At 48.5% G+C, this 21,440-nt stretch overlaps 1 non-coding gene across 1 annotated transcript; it reads right to left on the bottom strand.

Annotated features, from left to right (window-relative positions):
- Positions 1 to 390: 390 nt before the first annotated feature.
- On the bottom strand, positions 391 to 472 carry TRNAL-AAG (transfer RNA leucine (anticodon AAG)). The gene has a single exon. It is a non-coding gene; the product is annotated as a tRNA-Leu (tRNA).
- Between the last annotated feature and the right edge of the window lie 20,968 nt (positions 473 to 21,440).

Raw genomic sequence — 21,440 nt, 5'->3', positions numbered from 1 at the left:
ACAGGAGCAGTGAGCAGGGCCTTTTCAGCAAAAATAAATGCCCGATGTGTAGTGGCAGGAACTGAAATGAACTTTTCTCCCCATCTCTCACCATTTCCTTTTTGTTCCTCCCCCCCAGAAAAATCCCCTACCCCCCAAAAGTCAAACTCCCCTTCACGCCCAGCTGTCTGTAGCCCGATAAAGGTAGAATATCCAGTGCTGGACTTAGCTAGTGACGTGAACGGTGCTGCAGAACTCAGGTGCTGGCTGTCAGTTTTAAAGGAGAGGGATGCCTAAATGAGGAGAGGGAAATAACTGATGAGGAAGGTCTGGGTTTAAAGGATCAAGCCATGAAAATCGGGACTGAAGCTCCATTCTGTATCCATGGGAAGGTCAGGGTGGCCAAAGAGATGGCAGTGGTGGGATTCGAACCCACGCCTCCAAAGAGACTGGAGCCTTAATCCAGCGCCTTAGACCGCTCGGCCACACTACCTCCTGTAAGCAAAGATGGCTGCCTGCTCCTCTCCCTATGAGGGCTTGTCTTGACAAAATTAGGTCAGCACTGTAGACTGGAGGAGGGACCCCCCAGCAGCTCAGGGGGGTTCTAGTAACAGAAAGAAAAGGAGGACTTGTGGCACCTTAGAGACTAACCAATTTATTTGAGCATAAGCTTTTGTGAGCTACAGCTCACTTCATCGGATGCATGCAGTGGAAAATACAGTGGGGAGATTTATATACACAGAGAACATGAAACAATGAGTGTCACACCGTACACACTGTAACCAGAGTGAGCAGGTAACGTGAGCGATTACTAGTAGGAGAGAAAAAAAACTTTGTGTAGTGATAATCAAGGTGGACCATTTCCAGTTGTTGACAAGAATGTGTGAGGAACAGTAAGGGGCGGGGGGGGGGGAAGTAAACAAGGGAAATAGTTTTACTTTGTGTAATGACACATCCACTCCCAGTCTTTATTCAAGCCTACTTTAACGGTGTCCAGTTTGCAAATTAATTCCAATTCAGCAGTCTCTCGTTGGAGTCTGTTTTTGAAGTTTTTTTGTTGAAGAATTATGACTTTTAGGTCTGTAATTGAGTGACCAGAGAGATTGAAGTGTTCTCCAGCTGGTTTTTGAATGTTATAATTCTTGACGTCTGATTTGCGTCCATTTATTCTTTTACGTAGAGACTGTCCAGTTTGCCCAATGCACATGGCAGAGGGGCATTGCTGGCACATGATGGCATATATCACATTGGTGGATGTGCAGGTGAACGAGCCCCTGATAGTGTGGCTGATGTGATTAGGCCCTATGATGGTGTCCCCTGAATAGATATGTGAGCACAGTTGGCAACGGGCTTTGTTGCAAGGATAGGTTCCTGGGTTAGTGGTTCTGTTGTGTGGTGTGTGGTTGCTGGTGAGTATTTGCTTCAGGTTGCGGGGCTGTCTGTAAGCAAGGACTGGCCTGTCTCCCAAGATCTGTTTGAGAGTGATGGGTCGTCCTTCAGGATAGGTTGTAGATCCTTAATAATGCGTTGGAGAGGTTTTTGTTGGAGGCTGAAGGTGACGGCTAGTGGCGTTCTGTTATTTTCTTTGTTGGGCCTGTCTTGTAGTAGGTGACTTCTGGGTACTCTCCTGGCTCTGTCAATCTGTTTCTTCACTTCCGCAGGTGGGTATTGTAGTTGTAAGAATGCTTGATAGAGATCTTGTAGGTGTTTGTCTCTGTCTGAGGGGTTGGAGCAAATGCGGTTGTATCGCAGAGCTTGGCTGTAGACAATGGATCGTGTGGTGTGTCCTGGATGGAAGCTGGAGGCATGTAGCTAAGTGTAGCGGTCAGTAGGTTTCCGGTATAGGGTGGTGTTTATGTGACCATTGTTTACTAGCACTGTAGTGTCCAGGAAGTGGATCTCTTGTGTGGACTGGTCCAGGCTGAGGTTGATGGTGGGATGGAAATTGTTGAAATCATGGTGGAATTCCTCAAGGGCTTCTTTTCCATGGGTCCAGATGATGAAGATGTCAACTACAATACCCACCTGCTGAAGTGAAGAAACAGATTGACAGAGCCAGAAGAGCACCCAGAAGTCACCTACTACAGGACAGGCCCAACAAAGAAAATAACAGAACGCCACTAGCCATCACCTTCAGCCCCCAACTAAAACCTCTCCAACGCATCCAATGAAGTGAGCTGTAGCTCACGAAAGCTTATGCTCAAATAAATTTGTTAGTCTCTAAGGTGCCACAAGTACTCCTTTTCTTTTTGCAGATACAGACTAACACGGCAGCTACTTTGAAACCTAGTAACAGAAAGAATATCTTACTCGCAAAGATGCAGCAGAGAATCTGATGATTCCAGGAGCCTGGGGAGATGGACCTGGGGAGACAGGTCAGGTTGCTAGGAAGATAACAGGATGCTGACCCCATCAGGAAAGGGATAGATAAGAAGACAGAAAAGATCCAGTTGTCTCTATATCAATCCATGGTACGCTGTAAGGTGTTTGCAGCTGTCCCTCCATCCATCTGGGAGGGAAGCCATGCCCCCTTGCTACAAGTCCTCTGGAAGGGCACAGTTCAGGGGGGAATTAGCACTGGGGTCTCTGCCACTCTGCAGGGTAGCAAAGTACTTAGCGTAGGGGGCCCCAGCCCGCTGACGGGGGGGTGGGAGGGGAGGGCACCAAACAGAGGGCTCTGGCCTACAATCAGGGTAGGTCAGCAGTGTCCATAAGCCCTGGCCCTCAGGCAGGGCGAGGCAGCAAAGTCAGGAGGCTCTGGCCTGTATTCAGGACAGATCAATACTGCGTCTATATGCCTAGACCCTCAAACAGGGCCGGGGGGTTCTGGCTCTGGCAGACTGCCAACAAACACAGGTCTCTTTGCCTATGCTGGAGAGGCTGCCAACCCAGGGGTGGGGTGGCAGGAGTAGGGGGATGCGGGGCCACCCGACTGCACCACATCCCATCCCAGGGCAGGAGGGAGACATCCTTTCCCTCCGGCTGGAGGTACTGCCTTTTATACTTCCAGTTTCTCTGCTGCCCCTCTGCTTGCCTCCGGCAGGTGTGGGTGTCCCGGCTCTGCCCACCGTGGGGGGAGGGCAGCTGGGCGGGAGGCCATGCCCCCTCGCTACAAACACCCACATCTTGAGTATGCATGCAGATGTGGTTACCCCATCTCAAAAAAGATAGATTGGAATTGGGAAAGATACAGAGAAGGGCAACAAAAAATGATGAAGGGCATGGAACAGCTTCCATATGAGGAGAGATTAATAAGACTAAGGGGGGGATATGCTAGAGGTCTGTTAAATCAGGACTGATGTAGAGAAAGTAAATGTGGCAGTGTTATTTACTCCTCATAACACAAGAACTAGGTGTTAGCCAATGAAATTAATAGGCAGCAGGTTTAAAACAAACAGAAGGAAGTATTTCTTCACACAACGCACAGTCAACCTGTGGAACTCCTTGCCAGGGGATGTTGTGCAGGCCAAGACTATAACAGCATTCAAAAAAAGTACTAGAGAAGTTCCTGGAAGACAGGTCCATCAACGGCTATTAGCCAGGATGGGCAGGGATTCAAAACCATGCTCTGAAGTGTCCCTAGCCTCAGTTTGCCAGAAGCTGGGAATGGGTGACAGGGGATGGATCACTTGATAATGACCTGGTTTGTTCATTCTGGCTACTGTCAGAAGACAGGATACTGGGCTAGATGGACCTTTGGTCTGACCCAGTGTGGCCGTTCTTATGTTCTTAGAAAGCGTGTGAGGGGCATTGAGGGTCCAGATGGGGAATGTAGGAGAGGGAGAGGGAGCTGAGCGGGAAGGTCTTGGGGAATTTGGGCTGAAGCAGGAATCACACAAGGGAAGGGTTTGGGGTGCGCAGGACAGGATGGAGCTGGATGGGGAGTGAGTCTGGGGTCCCAGCTCACAGTAATGTCCCAAGCTCCCCAAGTCTCACTGACAGCTGAGCTCTTCCTGCCCATTGAGACCGTGGGTGGTGGGTGAGTTTGTACCCAAATAACTGACAGAGCCAAGCAAGGAGCAAAGAAATGTTTGCTTCAGTCACTAGGTCTCTGTTTCTATTGCTCACTCTCCCCTTCTCTGACATGTGCTGGGGGTGGCTAGGTTTGGAGGACAGATTTAAAGCCATCACAGCACCCTCCAGTGTGACACTGACATGATCAGATTCCGACCTTCCACTGACACTTCACCAACAACCGTTTCCCTGAAGTACGTTGCTGATTATTTCAATGGCTCCGACACTGACACCTGCTGCCCCATCCGGCTGGTTCATTGCGCCCTTTGGAACCTGCACCTAAAATCACCCCCTTCCTGGGCGCAAGATTCAAAACTGCTCAAGGAAACCCCATTGGGTTTCAAGTGCGACACGGGCAGGGAGGTGAGGGGACAGCACTGGGGTCTCTGAGCTCCTCCTTTGTCACAGGGAGTGGGGTCTCGTGGGCTAGAGCAGGGGGGCTGAGTCAGGACTCCTGGGCTCTATTCCTGGTTGTGGGGGTGGAGTGGGGACCACTCGGTTAGAGCAGGGGGGCTGGGAGCCAGGACTCCTGGGTTCTATTCCTGGCTGTGTGTGGGGGAGTGGGGCCTCGGCTAGTGGGTTGTCAGGCCTAGGAGTCAAAGAGAAAACACCTCCCTCTTCAGCATCAATGCACATTGAAGAAGCAAATGACTTCTCATTCCTTAGGTTCTGGCGCCATCATGTGGCCGTTTCATTTCACTTCTTATTGTTAAAAGTTTTGGGTACTTTGCACAGAAACGTTATTTCCTGGGGAGAGACGGAGAAGCTGCACTGATTTAATCCTCCAAAAAATAGAGAAGGATTAAAATATTCCCCAGACAGCTCAGTCCCCCCCGTCCCCCCTCGCTGCTGCCCGTGCAGCTCAGTTCTGCCCCACAGCCCCTGCTGGGTGCAAGCCCTGGGCCTGGTGTGAAGTGAATTTAGGGATGTTGTTTGTTTTTCTCATTTTAAATGTACTTTATTGTTTCCATGGCAAAAATATTTGTATGAGACCATGAAAAAAGGAAGAAACCGGGAAATACCCACAGGAGAGAGGGAGGTTTCTGAAAGGCAGGGTAGAGATGGAGATTTTCATGAAGTGGGGAGTGGCCAAGTAGGGCCTTTAGCTGGAGCAAATGGGGAGGTTTCTTGTGCAGTTTCATTTTATCCAGCCCTCCCCATTCCCTCCCCCTGCATCCTGTAGTCCCTACTGCCCCCTCCCAACATGTGATCTAGAGCCTCCGCACTGGCAAAGCCACCTGAGACAGCCCCACTGGTCTGGCCTTCCTCCCCACTGTAAAACTGCAGCACCCCCAGCACTCCCTCTCCTGGCCGGATCCCCTGGCAGCCAGAGCTCTCTGCAGAACTCCTAGGTGTGTGTGCAAGGACGGCTACTGGCTTCTCCTGAGAATGCAGCTGAGAAATGACTCGCCCTTCCCTAGACTGTCTCCTGTGGGCTCTGAGAAGCAGGCTGGGGCCTGTACGATAAAATCCATGCAACATTCCCCTTTCATCCCAGCCCAGGGATGTCGTTGGTTCCCTGCTGTCCCCTGGCTCCCACTGGCCGCACAAATGAGGCAACCTCAGGCTTTTCCTCTCTCCTCTTCCTGGAATCAAGTTCATGTTTTTACCAAGAGTTAAAGCAGCCCGAACCCCCAGAGTCTGGATTAATGTCACAAGCTCCCAATGTCTCCATGGAAGACAATTTTTAAATCCCAGATTATGATGAAGCGGGACTGTTCTTAATGGTTCCTCTGAATAGTGTGGGGGTGCCTCAGTTTCCCCTATGCAGTTCTTAAGTATCTAGGGGGTGGGGTAAGGGTGTATGATCATTACAGAGCCCTAGAGGGCAGGTGTGTGCAGGGGTCTGGACACAGACTGGCCGACACCCTTTTTCCTGGCAACTGATGGCCTGGGCCCATCCCCCCTGCAAGGTGAGAGCTGAAGGGTTGGAGAACAAAGGAATCAGGTGACCTCCTGGCCAGGGAAAGGAACAAAGCCCAGAAGAGGAGGGGCTGGAGGGAGTTTCAGTCTGGGGCTGGCTGGGACATGGAGTGAAGGGCAGACGTGGTTCTCTGACTCACTGCCCCCCAAAATGGACCCAGCCGAGAGGTCCCATTCTCTGCACCTGCAAGCTCTGTTTTAGACCATGTTCCTGTCGTCTAATAAACCTTCTGTTTTACTGGCTGGCTGAGAGTCACGTCTGACTGCGGAGTTGGGGGGCAGGACCCTCTGGCTTCCCCAGGACCCCGCCTGAGCGGCCTCGCTGTGGGAAGCACACGGAGGGGCAGAGGAGGCTGAATGCTCCGAGGTCAGACCCAGGAAGGTGGAAGCCGGGTGATCTGGGTGTCCTGCAGACAGGCTGCTCACAGAAAGGAGACTGCCCCAGAGTCCTGACTGGCTTCATGGGGAGCAGTTCCAGAGCATCGCCCGGGGACTCCGTGACACAGATATGTAGAGGGGCTATTTCCCGCCTCTCTTTCACACAGAAGCACGATTTCCTTTGCACGGACACAGGAACAGCAAGATCTTTCTCTGTCCCTTGTGCAAAGCAGGGTGTCAAATTCCATCGAAACTTTCTCTTCTGCAACAGAAACAATGGACAAACCAAGAGGGCCAGGGCACCTCCAGCCCTGGCAGCGAGATGGTCACTCCCCGATTGCTTTGTGCCGCTGTTGTTGTTTCATGGAATCTCTCGGGGATGCGGCAAAAAGCTGAGTTCACTCCATGTTGAGGGGAAAAAAGGACTTTGAACACTGTGCCCAATGTCACAAATTGTCTTCCATGGAGACACTGGGAACTTGTGACATTGATCCAGACTCGGGGGCTTAGGGCTGCTTTAACTCTTGGTATTTCTCCTTCTGCCCCATGGCTGGAGCTCCCACAGGGAAACCATGGTGGGTGGCAGCCTCCCTATCAGCACCTCCTCCTCCCTCTGCAACTAGATCCACCTCATGAACCACCGACACAGACGAATCATGCCGCGGACAGAAGAGAAACTGGGAGCGATTCTTTGCTGTCGGCCATAGAAACAGTGACCCGATTCTACCACGTGCATGTGCTGGGGAAAGCTGGGCTTCACAGGCAGGTGGAAATAGGAGGTCCTAGAAACACCTGGAGCGCCCCCCCCCCCATTTCTGCCACCAGGGTCAGGTGTTGAGCTGCTCACAGCACCCCCCACCACCATGACCTTCCAGCGGGGGATTGCAGCACCCCCCACCCAATGCAGGGGAGAGGACTGAGTGTATCTCTGCACCCTGAGTCCAGGGCACACACTCTCTCTGGCCCACACATCAAATCTGGCCCTGCTGCAAAGTGACCCCTATGAACCAGCAACCTCTAGGACAGCAGGACTGGCCCTCAGAGCAGGGAATGTGTCCCCCACGCTGCTGTTGGGCCTTTACAACATCCTCTGGCAAGGAGTTCCACAGGTTGTGTGAAGAAATACTTCCTTTGGTTTGTTTTAAACCTGCTGCCTATTCATTTCATTGGGTGACCCCTTATTCTTGTGTCATCAGGAGTAAATAACACATTCTTATCTACTTTCTCCACAGCAGTCATGATTGTATAGACTTCTATCCTATCCCACCTTAGCCATCTCTTTTCCAAGTTGAAAAGTCCCAGTCTTATTTATTTCCATGTTCAAGAATCTGAGAAAGCTGAGATTTTCTTAGTGTTTTAGAGAGACAAGGAAAAATCTCAGGGCATATTCAATTAGAAATAGCCAACTAGAGAGAAAGTGGGGCAAATGTTTAGGATATTTTATATCAATCTTTGAGATTTGCAGAGAATATGTGTCACAAACGACGCAATTGATAACATGAGAGAAACACACCAAGATCTGAGGGGATTCTATTTTGCTATTAATGAATTAGTAGAAAAGGGGGACAGTTTGACTGGATTTTATATGACTGTCCAATACATAAACAGAAAGTGATGGTTCCCCCCACTGCTGCCACCATTCACATGGGTAGCGGGGAGCCCTTTGAGGAGCTGATAAAGAGGGCAAGGGAGGGGGAGCTGGAAGGCTCCCTGGATGAGGGAAGGGGGCAGCAATGGGCAATGGGCAGGTGACTGGCAACTGAGGGCTGGGGGCAACTGTGTCGGTAGTTCGGGGGCAGCAACTGGGATTGGGAAACCAGGGTCTGAGCAGTCCCCGTGGGGGACACGTGCTCCTCCTTTCCCCGCCCCGGCAGAGAACCGGCATCTCCTCCCACCCCCACTCCAGGGGCAGCCAGGTTTTGGGGAACAATTTCCCACCTGAACAAGGACAAATCTCTGGGGAGAAAATGGGTGGGAAAATCTCCCCCATCGGAGCGATCTGAAATGGACATTTGAGAATTAGGGAGAGACCAGGGGGAATGAGGAGAGATGAGAGAGCGGATCATTTGAGGGGAAAGGGGGGAATCTCCCCGGATTTTATAGCCACGTGTGAGATAACGAGAGAGAAAAGGGGAAGAACCGGAGGGAATTTGTATCAGGGTGTGAGAGGCAAGTTGCACAAACAGGGAAAGGATCCAATTAACAGCCCCCGCCCATCCCACTGACTTCCCCTCCCTTCCTGACACCTCCCCCACACCCTTCTTCCCAGCGTTGCCCCTGCCCCGTCAGGGTTACGATCCCCCTCCAAGTCTGGCCTGCAGAGCCTCTTGGCTGGGGGCATCTCCCTGTGCTGGGCCCGCTGCCCAGGGTCCCCCCTCGCTCTCCCCAGCTGCTCACCGCACCCGGCTCCGGACTGCTCCAGGCCCAGCTCCACCACTCTGCCCCAGCCGGCTGCTGCTGCTGCCTCCAGCTCCCTGGGCTGCTTCGCTGGCCCCTCTGGTCCGGTTGCTGCAGCTCTGCTCCCAGGACAGGTCTGCTCTGCAGGCTGCTTCTGAGACTCTGCTCCCAGCACGGACCTGCTCCCTGGGCTGCTTCTCTGGCCCCTCTGGCCCAGCTCTGCTCCCCAGCCCAGCTCAGGACCCTGCTCTATCCTTAGCTCAGCCCCACTCATCCTGACCCAGGCAATTCCAGCTCACATGGAGGATGGGACCTCCCTGGCCTCCAGACTCCCTGATTAGCCTGTCCGCCTTGTCACTCAGGCTGACCTGGAGCATTGGCCTCTCCCCATTGTTCCTGGGGACTGTCAGTCTCAGGGTCCTGATTCCCCATCGACCCTTCTCCTTTCTTTTGGGACTGAGAGCTAGCAACCAAATCACCCCGACTGAATGTTAGTGTACTCTCTATGCCATTATTTAAGTCATGTTCTCTAGACCTTTCATCATTTTTGTTATTTTTCAATTTTCAATCATTTTTCAAATGATTTTATAATCATTTTTCATCATTTTTGTCCGGACTTTCTCTAATTTCTCCACATCTTTCCTGAGACGTGGCGACCGGAGCTGGACACAGTCCTCCTGTGCAGGCCTAAACAACGTGGAATGGAGCGGAAAAATTACTTCTTGGGTCTTGCTTACAGCACTCCTGCAAATGCAGCCCAGAATGTTCAACAGTTCTACACCGTTGACTCCTATTTAGCTTGTCATCCACGATAACACCCAGACCCCTTTCGGCAGTACTCCTTCTTTGGCAGTCCTGCCCCATTCTGTGTGCATGCAACTGATTGTTCCTTCCTAAATGGTCTACTTTGCATTTCTCTGTGTTGAATTTCGTCCTGTTTACTTCAGACCATTTCTCCAGTTTGGCCAGAGGATTTTAAATTTTAATCCTGTCCTCCAAAGCACTTGCAACCCCTCCCGGCTCGGTATCAGCCACAAACTTTATACGTGTACTCTCTATGCTATTATCTAAATCATGGATGAAGATATTGAACAGACCAGGACCCAGAACTGATCCCTGCAGGACCCCACTTGATATGTCCTTCACACTCATCTGGCATAATCTACCATATGTAAAACCATATTATATTTTATTTGTATTATTGTTTACTTTTATGTCTGTGTGACGGCCCTCACTCAGGGTGGCTGGTAGGGGAGCGTTGCCTAGTGCTCAGGGCTTAGGCCTGTGAAATACAGGTGGGTTGTTGGTAGGGGAGCCCGGGCCCTCCCAATCCACCAGGCTCTGACCCAGGGCCCTTCTAGGGCGATCAGTGCTCTGACAGCCTGGGCTGCTAAGGGGCACTTCCTATCACCTGGCCCTGAAATTCTCCCAAAGTCGCTGTCTGGATTTAGGAGGTATGAGGGTTGTCTCACCAGAAGGCACCTTCTCACATCTGTCTGTAGTGAGGTTGTTCTCCTTTCCTTTCAGGCAGCAACTGCCTCCTCCTAGGATACAGCGCAGCCTCCCTGGGCCAGCAGAGTCCTCGGGTGGTATAGGGGAACCTGGGCCCACCTGCTCCCCTGAATTCAGAGATGGCCCTGGGAGGCTGGTTCGCTTCACTTACCCTTGTGACAGCCTCAAGTCAGCCTCCCTAGGTCACTCCCTACCTCCCTCTGACTCTGGCCAGGACCCTGGCAGAGGGCAGGGCCTCAAGGGGAAGAGAAAGAGAAGGGACCAGGGAGTACTAAAGTCCACATCAGCCCCTCCACTGGGAATAGTCTGGTGCTACCAAAAGGGGCTGGCCAAGCCTGCATGTTGTGTTTCACTACAACACTATCTACAACCACACACAAAGACTTCACAGCTGGAGCCACGAGGGAGGCTCTGTTTAGGGTGAACCCCTGAATCAGGGCAAGCTAAGCACAGTTCTGCTGCTCTTTACTCCTACGATAAGCACAACATTTCATTAGCCCTGCATTCAAACACTCAAGTGATTTGTAACCCAAACCAGCCAAAATTAATAACTTGGGCAAAGCAACGCTCTCTGCTGAGCACCTAGGCAGAGTAGGCGTGCCTATGCAAACATGGTCTGCTCCTGAAGCCTTTGCCCCAGCTCATCACTAGATGTCAGAGGAGAGCTCATTCAGACCCTGCTTGCACTGAGGAATTGACAAGGGGTGCTTGTGATTCAATTATTTCCCGGGATTGAGAAGATGTACTTGGTACAGAGGGCTTCTGTAACGGATGAAATAGTGACCCACCAAAAGATGTTTTTAACACATTAAGAATTGTTTGTTGTTACAGCTAGTAATAATGACAGGGTTACAGATTCCATTTTACTCTTTGATTAGGTAAACCAAGGCCCATCAAAGAAATTCCATCAGTAATTAGGAAAACAGAACTCCTGGGAAAGGACTTTCCCTCCTGTTGCCGGCACCCAGTGCCGAGAGGCTGAACAACAGCTTGAGTGGTTCGTTACCCGGTGTGCTACACCCAATAATCACAACGGGGTGGAGAAGCAGAAAAGTTTATTTGCAGCTGCAAAAAGGTACAGGGAGAATAAAATCTCAAATCCTGCACACAGAGCAGGAAGTTACACAGGCTTTTATACATCCTTTTTCCCAGCATACTTATCCAATAGCAAGCTGCCCCAAGTATCCATATAGCCAGCCAATCCAGTTCCCAGCTAGTTTCCTGATTCTCTGTATCATTTGTTAAACTATACATAAAGCTGCTTTATTCAGCATTGTTCTTCCATATCTCCCCTGTTTGGCCTTGCTTAGTTTCAGGCAGTCTGACTCTGCAACATACTGTTGCAGATTCTCAGCATAACTGCTGCGAGTGCCTCCAGGCGGGGGGGCCAAGGACACTTGGGCCTAGTACGCAGAGCTGCTGCGAGTGCCTCCAGGCAGGAGGGGGGGCCAAGGACACCGGGGCCTAGTGCAAGGGGCATTCATCGACACTCGTGGTCTTCCATCCCCTCGAGTTACCTAGTGGCCATGCCCCAGTGTTCCCAACACTCCCAAAAGAAGTTTCTTTTCCTCACACACTATTAAAGGAAAGAGGATGGGAAGTGTGCCAATGAACACTGCCAGCTTTCCACTAGGTATGGAGGAAGGGGCCAATTTACCTTCTCTTTGCCACTTACAAAGGGTGCTAAAGTATATCTTCTTTTTGTATCGTGTGGTGTTAATCGTCTGTTACTAATCTTTGATTCAGTTGCACTTGAGCCTGTTTGACAATCTTCAATCGTTATATTCAAACGTGGAGCAGCATCTCCAGTCCATTAATATTGAAAGTGGCTAGCAATGGAGGCTTTCAGAGTGAGCTTCATCTGCTGCAAAGCAGATTCATACTCTGCAACATCTGAGCAGCAGTAGGCAGGGCAGCTGCTGTGTATGAATGCAACCGTGACTGCATAGGGGGTGTAGCTCAGGGGCTGGCTGCAGGCTTTGTACGTGTGAGTTCCCAGGTTCAGTTGTTTGCATCACTAGGAGCTGCTTTTGTTTCATTTCCCATCACCAAGCTGGAGGCATTACCTGAACAATTTAGGGCTCTCTTTTGGGTACTCAGAAAGTAAGTGACCCAACTTTACGGCTCTGCGGGCTCAGGGCTAACACCCATTCCCAGTGGACTCAGGGCTCTAAGGATCTGTGGGGTCTTTTCCCAGTGAAAGAGGCTTACACAGTAATATCCTTAACCTCTATTTATTAACAACTGATCAACAGCATACACCTGCTAAACATACAATGTTCATAACTCCCTATAAGGCAGACAAACTTTTCCTGGTGGATAGTCAGCATCAGGTTGTCTGGGGCTCCAGCTTCTGCATGGTATGTGTCAAGGTTCCTTCCCCTCTCTGAACTCTAGGGTACAGATGTGAGGACCTGCATGAAAGACCCCATAAGCTTATTCTTACCAGCTTAGGTTAAAAACTTCCCCAAGGTACAAACTTTGCCTTGTCCTTGAACAGTATGCTGCCACCACCAAGCGTTTTAAACAAAGAGCAGGGAAAGAGACCGCCTGGAGATGTCTTCCCCCCAAATATCCCCCCCCAAGCCCTACACCCCCTTTCCTGGGGAAGGCTTGATAAGAATCCTCACCAATTGGTACAGGTGAACACAGACCCAAACCCTTGGATCTTCTTCAATCAGAAGAATTTTAATTAAAGAGAAGGTAAAAGAATCACCCCTGTAAAATCAGGATGGTAAATACCTTACAGGGTAATCAGATTCAAAACATAGAGAATCCCTCTAGGCAAAACCTTAAGTTACAAAAAGACACAAAAACAGGAATATACATTCCCTCCAGCACAGCTTATTTTACCAATCATTAAACAAAAGCAAATCTAACGCATTTTCTAGCTAGATTACTTACTAACTTAACAAGAGCTGGAATGCTTGCATTTCTGATCTGTTCCCGGCAAAAGCGTCACAAAGATAGACAGAACCCTTTGTTCCCCCCCCCTCCAGATTGGAAAGTATCTTGTCCCCTTATTGGTCATTTTGGTCAGGTGCCAGTGAGGTTACCTGAGCTTCTTAACCCTTTACAGGTGAAAGGGTTTTGCCTCTGGCCAGGAGGGATTTTATAGCACTGTATACAGAAAGGTGGTTACCCTTCCCTTTATATTTATGACAGTATGGTTGGCAGGGTATGATGATTTTGGCAGCTTTGGTCTTGGGCTGCATCCTAGAATTACGTTCCAAAGAATTTGGACCCCAATTTTTATAGTGAAACTTGAATCCTGTCTATTTGTATGTTAGCCAATTATTTTTATGAAATAATTCTTTAGACAATCCTAACCTATTGCGAAACACTTCTTTGACCAATTGTTTCCACCATCTTAGTTGGTTCCAATCTTGCAAAATTAGTTATGCAACCACCAGAATCAAAGTAAAGAATCAGATAGAGACCATGAAGATAAATAATAGGGATGTAGGGCCATAATGCTGAAATACTAGAGAAGTATGGATTTCCCTATCACAACTGTGAATAAATGGTTCCTTGCTGGACAGAATGCTATCAAATAAGGTTTTTTTAAACATCTTAAGATCTGTTACTTTAGCTGATGATGGTGGGTACTATTAGGCAGGCACGCCTTTTTAACAGTCTGATGTTACGTGGTTTTGGGGCAACAGACGGACCGTGAGGATGTGACTCTCTGTGACTGAGTTTATGGTGGCTGTTTTTATGGCAGAAAAGGGCCTCAGGCCTTACAGAGGCTTGCCCTGGGATAGGGAGTGAAAGGGGAGACTATTGGCGCCCCCAAACCACTGCTGCCACCACGATCAGGCAGGGAGATGCTCGCTGCTCTTCCACCACTGCCCTGGGGCAGTGTGCAGGCGGATTGTATCTCTGTATCCTGAGGCCGGGATACAAACCACCCCAACCTCAAACTCTGCTGCGCAGGATTCAGCCCAGCCTCTCTGAGCCAGAAATCCCCCAGGAAAGAACAATCTGGTAGGGAGAGGAGAATGTGTTTTTCCATGTGGCTTTGAGGCCACAGGATGGTCGAGGGACAGCCGAGCTCCGGGTGTAACAGGTATATTAAAAGAAATCACTCTATGAGACTGAATCTCAGCAGAGAGAGTGCATGTTTTGTGTAGCTGAGATCCTAGGTTCAAATCCTGATATCTCCAGTATCTTTTTATCTTTGCCCTCTGCTCAGATGCCGACCAAGTGGTTAAGACATGGCACTTGAGAATCCAGTGGGGTTTCCATGTGTAGGAGGATCAAATCCAGCTCACTCACGGGGGCAAGCTCCAGCACCATGGCAGGTCAGTGGAGTATGTGCTCCAATGACCTGGTGTCACCTTTGGAAAAACCCTACTGGAGGTGCTTCCTGGGATGATGGCTCAGGCTGAAGGAGAAGGGATGAACAGGACGGTTTATTTATCTTCATAAATGATCTGGAGGATGGTGTGGATTGCACTCTCAGCAAATTTGCGGATGATACTAAACTGGGAGGAGTGGTAGATACGCTGGAGGGGAGGGATAGGATACAGAAGGACCTAGACAAATTGGAGGATTGGGCCAAAAGAAATCTGATGAGGTTCAATAAGGATAAGTGCAGGGTCCTGCACTTAGGACGGAAGAACCCAATGCACAGCTACAGACTAGGGACTGAATGGCTAGGCAGCAGTTCTGCGGAAAAGGACCTAGGGGTGACAGTGGACGAGAAGCTGGATATGAGTCAGCAGTGTGCCCTTGTTGCCAAGAAGGCCAATGGCATTTTGGGATGTATAAGTAGGGGCATAGCGAGCAGATCGAGGGACGTGATCGTTCCCCTTTTTTCGACATTGGTGAGGCCTCATCTGGAGTACTGTGTCCAGTTTTGGGCCCCACACTTCAAGAAGGATGTGGATAAATTGGAGAGAGTCCAGCGAAGGGCAACAAAAATGATTAGGGGTCTGGAACACATGAGTTATGAGGAGAGGCTGAGGGAGCTGGGATTGTTTAGCCTGCAGAAGAGAAGAATGAGGGGGGATTTGATAGCTGCTTTCAACTACCTGAAAGGGGGTTCCAAAGAGGATGGCTCTAGACTGTTCTCAGTGGTGGCAGATGACAGAACGAGGAGTAATGGTCTCAAGCTGCAGTGGGGGAGGTTTAGATTGGATATTAGGAAAAACTTTTTCACTAAGAGGGTGGTGAAACACTGGAATGCGTTACCTAGGGAGGTGGTAGAATCTCCTTCCTTAGAGGTTTTTAAGGTCAGGCTTGACAAAGCCCTGGCTGGGATGATTTAACTGGGAATTGGTCCTGCTTCGAGCAGGGGGTTGGACTAGATGACCTTCTGGGGTCCCTTCCAACCCTTATATTCTATGATTCTATGACGGATATAAAGGGACACTCAACTCTTACAGATGAGACACAGGCACCTTAAACATTGCCTCTTTCTGGCAGCAGGAGCCAAATGCAATGTGTTTGGGAAGATGGGGATGAATAGAAACAACGCTAATGGCCACATGATGGTGCCAGAACCTAAAGAATGAAAAGCCCCATGATTCCTTTCCACCCATTGACTGTGAGAAGGGATTTACTTCGAGTCCCTTTTTTTCTGTGGCTGGTGAAATACAAGGACAAATCAATTTCAATGATTGTGACACTGGATTTGAGGATGCCTTAGTCTTATTAAAAACGTAATAATGAGTTTACACCCGGGTGTCCTTGCATTAAACAAGGAAAGAAAACAGAAGTAAGGAACCAGAAGTTAACTATGGACAAAGCATGAATTCACAAGTAGCCTTTTACTAGAGAACGGAAGAGTAAGAAGAGTAATGTGTGATAGGCTGGGAACTGTTGTTGTCTTTATCAGTGTATTTTGTAGCTTCTGGACAGTTAAGGATCTGCACAGGGATCGGTTACAAAAATTAGTAAGGCAATTACAAAGTGGTACAATGTGGAATGTAATGTACATGCATCGGTCGCTGGAGATAATCTTATTGGTATATGCTTGTGGAGCTGTGGTAAATGCCTCTACCCACCCTCCTGCATGTGAGCTTGACCACCTCGGTGTCCTATTGCTGTGTGCTCATAATAAATAAGAAGAAGAATGGTGGTTAAAAAAAGCTCAGTGACAAGTCTGGATTTGAGCTAATCTCTTGGGAAGTGAATGGAAAAGGTCTCAGAGAAAAATCCCAACATACCTGAGTTATTAAAGGTGGTATCTTCCCAAAGGCAATTCCTATTTATTCCTCCAAGAGATGGGTGATATTGGGCTGGAAGGAGTCTCACTAATCTCTGAGCCCCGCTCTCAGTTCTCCTTTGTTTCCACCCCTTCTCCCCTAACAAACAGAACCCACACAAACAGACACACACACACATGCCTCCCCATTATGAATATCTAAGCATGACTCAGAGCCCACCCCCTCATGCTGTCGGGTACAGACCCTGTGTCTCATACAGACTGGTTGTACAGACAAATGTACTAAATGATTCTGTCTCAGAGACTAATGGCTCCTATCTCCTTCTTTCTCCTCAATGCTCTGAGACAGCCACGGTCCAGATGGAGCTTCCCCTGCAGCTGCTCCCTTGTGAGAACCAAACGGTTAATTTAGAGGGAGATGGTTAGGCTCTGACCTAGGCATCTGATCTCCAGCCACATCCTCTATGGCTCTAGCCCATGCTGCGAAAGGAAAAAATGACTTGATATCCCTTTGAGACATTTCATTAAACTAAGAGCCAAAACCAAGAACACACGTCATGAAGGCTGAAGTACTAAACCTCACTAAATTAACTATGGCTTGAACGCACATTTATGAAGTTAAGGCCAACTCAGTAAATCAATGTGTTAACAATGATATTGCATTGGATTGAAGTAATCAATTTAATCAAATCAACAGATACTAAAACCTTATAAATCCTAAAACAGCAATCCAAAGCATGGTCTATCCATTTACTGATAATCCCCAACCACAGCAGAGCAATCCACATGGAGCTGGTTGAATATTTCAACACTGAAACCAAACGATTGTCCATATTTAAACTACAGCCTCAAACATAAACCAACCTTCCTCTTTAGCTTTCACTATTGTGTGGCTAAATCCTTCAGTGTCCCCCTACAACACAGATAAATACTTTACTGATGCTTTAATGAGGCCTGGTCTACACTAGAAAACGAAGTTGGCTTAACTATGTCACTCAGGGATGTGAAAAATCCACCCAGAGTGGCCCAGTTAATCCGATCTAATCCCCAGTGTAGACCACGCTAGGCCAAAGGAAGCATTCTCCCATTGACCAAGCTACCACCTCAAGGGGGGGGGGGGTTCTGCAGTTGTGCTTCTGTAGCATTTGAAATGCTGACAAGCCCTGAGAAATGCTTAACAGCCCTTGATTAGCAATGTGTCATAGAATCATAGAATATCAGGTTTGGAAGAGACTTCAGGAGGTCATTTAGTCCAAGCCCCTGCACAAAGCAGATCCAACCCCAACTAAATCATCCCAACCAGGGCTTTGTCAAGCCTGACCTTAAAAATGTCTAAGGAAGGAGATTCCACCACCTCCCTAGGTAACGCATTCCAGTGCTTCACCACTCTCTAGTGAAATAGTGTTTCCTAATTTCCAACCTAGATCTCCCCCACTGCAACGTGAGACCATTGCTCCTTGTTCTGTCATCTGCCACCACTGGGAACAGCTGAGCTCCATCCTCTTTGGAACCCCCCTTCAGGTAGTTGAAGGCTGCTATCAAATCCCCCCTCATTCTTCTCTTCTGCAGACTAAATAACCCCAGTTCCCTCAGCCTCTCCTCGTAAGTCATGTGTTCCAGCCCCCTAATCATTTTCGTTGCCCTCCGCTGGACTCTCCAATTTGTCCACATCCTTCTTGTAGTGTGGGGCCCAAAACTGGACGCAATACTCCAGGTGTGGCCTCACCAGTGCTGAATAGAGGGAAATAATCACGTCCCTTGATCTGCTGGCGATGCTCCTACTAATCCAGCCCAAAATGCCATTGGCCTTCTTGGCAACAAGGGCACACTGCTGACTCCTATCCAGCTTCTCGTCCACTGTCACCCCTAGGTCTTTTTCTGCAGAACTTCTGCCGAGCCATTCGGTCCCTAGTCTGTAGCGGTGCCTGGGATTCTTCCGTCCTAAGTGCAGGACTCTGCACTTGTCCTTGTTGAACCTCATCGGATTTCTTTTGGCCCAATCCTCCAATTTGTCTAGGTCACTCTGGACCCAATCCCTACCCTCCAGCTCTTGATTCTTTACATGCTTTCAGAGAGTGAAGAGCACATGTTCCATGATTTCATAGGACAGAGTTTTAAGGCTATTTTGAGTCAGGGAACTATGCTATCGGGTGCTTTCCCTGTGTGGATTTGACAGGGGGATCAACACACATGCACACTGTGACCCTTCTCAGGGTGCTGAGGGCTATGACTCTCCTTGTTGCCACCTGCCACTAGTAAGAGGGACTTTTGCCTTTGGCAGCTGGACGTTCGTGACCAAACTCACCCAGCCTGTCAGGCACTCAAGCACCCTTCTCTGAGCTGCATCAGCCCTGCCAGTTGACAATAGAGGCACCCGAACCCCTGAGTTCCTTCAATGTGTCCCCCTCTGGGGTCCAGCCCCGATCACCAGATACTCAGAGAAATCCCAGATCCTCTGTTCCCAAAGCAATGGCGTACCCAAGGTTACCAATTTTACTGTAGACCCAGTGGTCTACATCACACATAGCACTTGAGTACAGTTATCGAACAAAGGGAAATTTATTTAACAAGGGAGAGAGATTTAAACAGAAACAAATGTAAGTGATGGAAACAAAGAGTTACAAACAAAACCAAACCCCAAAACTACACTTTTTAATAGTTACCTTTCAAGTAGATTCTCACCTCACACTTCAGTCTATTGCAGTGATTGCTAGTCCCTAGGAGCCAGGGCCCTGCCTTTCATGACGCACCACTGGTCATCAGGGATTTCCTTGGTGAATGGACCCAGAGTGTTTTTCTCCCCCCTGTTGTAAACTGAATCAGTCTTTTGTCTTTATTCACAGAAAGGACGATCTCCTCATTGTCATATTGTCCTTGTCACTTCCACAGGGTTTTGATGTCTATAGTTTGATAGTTTTCCGTTGGCTTTTCTGGGTTGGTGCAAAGGTTGACAATGGAGCAATATCTCACATAACTGGTTAGCAAGGGACGGGTGACAATTCCCTCCCACTGGAACGGGCCGTCCTCACCAAGACCTAGGATTGGGGTGACTCACTTTCATGACAATACCGTATAGGCGTAATTTTCCATGTACTTACATTACTCCTTAAATATGACTCATACACACCTCTCGCAGTGACTAGGAGTAACAAATATTTACAAGCTTTCAGTAGAGATCTCACTGCTATGCTTCCTGGATAAATATCATAAAATCAGTGTATTCAGTGTGGTGAGTTTCTCAGGTCTGAGACAGGAGTTGCTTGTGAATAACAGTGACCCCTTTGCCAATTGGCACAATGAGCTTTTGTTGCACACGCATGAGCTATACTGAGATATGCAGTCACACCCTGATATAATAGAAAGGCCAGCATGTCTCCTAGCTATTAAAAACAAAAAAGAGGGAAAGGAACAATAAGATACTAAAATGACAATGGTTGGAACTCTCCGTTTCTCTCAGTCTTTGGGTGGATGGGTTCTAAGAGCTGTAGCTACAGTTGATGAACCAGGCGACTGGACAGCTGGCCCAGCCCTCCATACTAGTAGCTTTTTCACACACAGGGAGATGGGTCAAGATCGGAACTGATGTCATGCCTTGCTTCCCATAGGGGATCAATCTCTCTTAGGCTCTGTCTACCCTTCAAACACGGAAGTATTCTTCTGACAACCTAACACTGTCTACACTGGGGCTCAGCTCACAGTAACTACTTCTCTCAGTGGAGTGGATTTTTCACACACCCGAGAGATGTGGCTATGTCAACATAGCTTTTCAGCGTAGACCAGCCTTTAGACGGCTTTTTGACCTGAAAGGCAATGGACTTCAGCCTTTTCCTTGATATTTATGGTTCATGATTGCAGCTTTCCTACCTGTTGGACACATCCTATGACAGATGTCATGCCTCTCCTTTGCAAATTAGAGAAGTGGGGAAGTCAGTGACCCTACAGTCTAAGTGGGCAAAAAGTTATACTACTTGTCTCCTTGAGTAGTTTTCCTTTTAATAGAAATTGACTTTGAAGCTAAGCAAAAGAAGTTCTATTTGAAATACAAAAAATTAAAATCTATACTGGGCCAATATTCTCTTATACACTATTTCTCACACACATTCTCCCATACCAACCTTTGGAGTGAGGTTTTCTACCAGAACTCCTTACACTACAGGGGGTAAATTAGATCAAATGAACTTTTCAAGATTCGCCATCATTTCCTGTACAACTAACAAAAAAAAAACAAGACAACTTTCAGTTTTCCAAAATAATTCAGATCATCACACAATTAGCCTCTTATTCTTTAACCAATAACTTCACCTATACTTTCATTTTCATTGGAACAACAACATATTCCAAGACCACAAATTCTTCTCATATACGTTAGTTTTCTTTTAACCCCCATTGCCAACAACTGAACTTGGCTCAAGTTGTGGTTTGTCCCAACGTAGGTCTGAACCACTTCTGTGAGTTCATATATCTCTGGTTCTTCTGCCATGTGCGTTGGTGGAAGGGGTCTCCTAGGTGGGAATGTTTGCATCATGAGGAAAAATACCTCTCTTTTCACACTTTTTAATCTTTCAAAGTAGGAGGAGGTAGAGGAGAAGTGATGTAAATGAATAAAACACAAGAGAAAACTGACGTCTGGTCTACACTAAAGACATTGATCAGTATTCCTATTTTGCTCAGGGGTGTGAAAAATCCACACCGCTGAGCTACGTAGTTACACAGCCCTAGCCCCTTGTGTAGATAGCGCTACGTCAGCGGGAGAGCTTCTCCTGCCAACACAGCCACCGCCGCTTGCGAGGCCTGGACTAATCAAGTCCGACGGGAGAGATCTCTCTCCTTGGCAGAGAGCATCTGTAATAACAATGCTAGACCAGCACAGCTACAAATCGGTGCAGCTGGGCCAACATCAGCTTTATTGTGTAGCCGTCGCGTCAGACACAAAACCAGAGAATCAGGACTCAGCATGCGAGTATCCGGAACTCTGAAATTGGAGCCTGACACGATCGTTGCCTCATTGGTTTCCATCATTTCTACAGCCTGAAAGTCCTTGTTACCCACTCAGGCAGCCAGTTTG

Source organism: Caretta caretta, chromosome 28 (assembly GCF_965140235.1).
Source record: "Caretta caretta isolate rCarCar2 chromosome 28, rCarCar1.hap1, whole genome shotgun sequence".
NCBI classification, from domain to species: domain Eukaryota; kingdom Metazoa; phylum Chordata; order Testudines; family Cheloniidae; genus Caretta; species Caretta caretta.
Note: the sequence above shows the minus strand (reverse complement) of the source record. Positions and strands in the feature narration are given on the sequence as shown.